This window comes from Mercenaria mercenaria, chromosome 16, assembly GCF_021730395.1.
Source record: "Mercenaria mercenaria strain notata chromosome 16, MADL_Memer_1, whole genome shotgun sequence".
In the NCBI taxonomy this organism is placed as follows: Eukaryota; Metazoa; Mollusca; class Bivalvia; order Venerida; family Veneridae; genus Mercenaria; species Mercenaria mercenaria.
Window position 1 is genome coordinate 27,642,144 of NC_069376.1, and position 2,274 is coordinate 27,644,417.

A 2,274-nucleotide genomic window follows, 5' to 3' on the forward strand; every position below is an offset into this window, starting at 1 on the left:
ACGTGTACACATTAATACATGGGACTGCGTTCTTGGAATCTGACTTTTCCTCTTAGATATTAATCTTTGTTGTTGTTATTTAGAATCCCAAATGAGAATTAGGTGCTGTTTGGCTCATTTATTGTGTTATCCCCGATGATGAAAGAACTGTGTTTTTCACCATCTATCATACCGAACTTTCTGTACTAAACGCGACTGCTGATAAGCCTTTATGAAAAATCGATAATCTTGTAGCTTCGATCGGTTTATCTCGTTCTAGTTTTTGCATACAATAAAATAAGTTACATCATTTATTGTTAATACTGGTTGTTTAAAACACACTTTCTACATGTATTTCATGTTTAATTAAAGTGCCCTAACTTTTATCATAAACTATGAAAAGCAATATTTATACGCCGAAAGATTTATTCGTTCCTTCCACCTTTATTTCTATAACATAATAAGCGACAGTACAATTATGAGATAATTAAAATAGGCACTGACCTCCAGATCGTACAACAACAACAACAAAGAGAAACGCTTTAGATATCGGAAAATTAGTATTTTTTTTAAAGTGAATGATTATGGAAACACATATTAAGAATAGGCTGTTTTTACTAATTTTTCCATTCAAATTTGAAAAGCGTTTGTAACGGGAAACCGGATGTAAACTGCCTTAATTATAAAGCTTTATAAATTCGTATCCTGCGTTGTGTATTCATCAAGACGCAAGATAATGTTTATTGCTGCGACGACCCGTGTTCGATTCTCGACTTTCGCATGATTTTTTCTTGATTTTGCATTCTTAAGATAGTTACTTTGCATTATATAATTAAACATGAGCTATTAAAAGATTTAAGAAACTTTATTTGTTGCGAGGTATAAATCTAAAATTGAAGTAGCCGGCAAAAACCATAATTTGTTTGATTAAGGAATAAATCATTATTATTACTATTTTATGGATTTTTATTTTATTGCTGAAATTAAATGTCTAAATATTTCAACAATTTTGACAAAATAATAAATTTAAAATGAAAAATTATTATTATTTTTTTAATTTCCATAATTAATCTTCGCTTACACATTCAGACATTCTGTCTTTTCTGAAATAAACATGCTAACAGATCGTTGTTTGAAAGACACGATCTTATAATTCATCAGATACATATACGCCCGATTCGGAAAGCAAGAATAGATTATCTAAAATAAATAATTTACATAAATACCTACGTACAACACACATTTTGATTTTTGATATTTCTAGTTGTTGTGATTCTAATATACATGTAAACATGTTAAAGGTACGGTTCAAATATATATATATCTATGGGTCATATTTTGACGGTCTAAAGAAAACAATTCGACAAATAATCAAGGCGACAGTTTCTCTTAGAACATACCATTTCGTCTTTCTGTGCCGTATATTTTCGCTTATAAGACGCATTATTAGGAGTTATGTTTCTTGTTCAGTGGGGAGCATCTTATAAGTGTGTACTACAGAGAAATTAAAAGAAAAACACCCAATTGTGAGTCTGAAGTCTTTTTATAAGCGAGTGCGTCTTATAAGCGAAAATATACGGTGTGTCTTTTTTTTTCAATAAAAGTCCTGTATATATCTACTTTTGTTAACCCTTCGTTCCTTCTTTCACAATGCATTTGCAGTGCCGAAATATGTAATGATAAGACGTTTTCAACAAGTTTAAATCAATTTAGAAAAAGAAAAATAATAGCTAAAAGCACTGATAAATAATGATCATCTAAAACATAAATTGACTGGGCATAGGCATTTATCTTTAGATCGCATGATTCGGGAAACTCCGGAAATTACCGAGCCAGTCCGACTTTCAATTTTAAAAGTAATTGTGATTGCATAAAAGGCATAAATGGTAAGCGAAATATTAAAAATATTTATTTTATTTTTACACAGCCGAGTCGAGCAAAACATCGCCGAAACAAAAACGATTATCTATTCTGTTTTCCGTATTTTGCGCAATATTTCAACAAAATGACCATAAATTTTGTCCAGAATTAGACTTTTACTATTGACTTCAATGGAAAACAAGGGTGGTAGTATAAACGGTTCAAAAGGTAAGTGAAATAATAAACTTACAATTTCTAAAATTATATCATCATTTACAGTAAAGATTAACTCCACGTTAGTCGGCGAAGCAATTTCGTTATCTTAAACCATTTAAAAGATCTAACGAATAAATCGAATTTATCCTTCTTTAGTTAATGTTTCAAAAACCCGATAATACTGATTATTGGAAAAATTGAAAGCTCAAATTGAGTCTG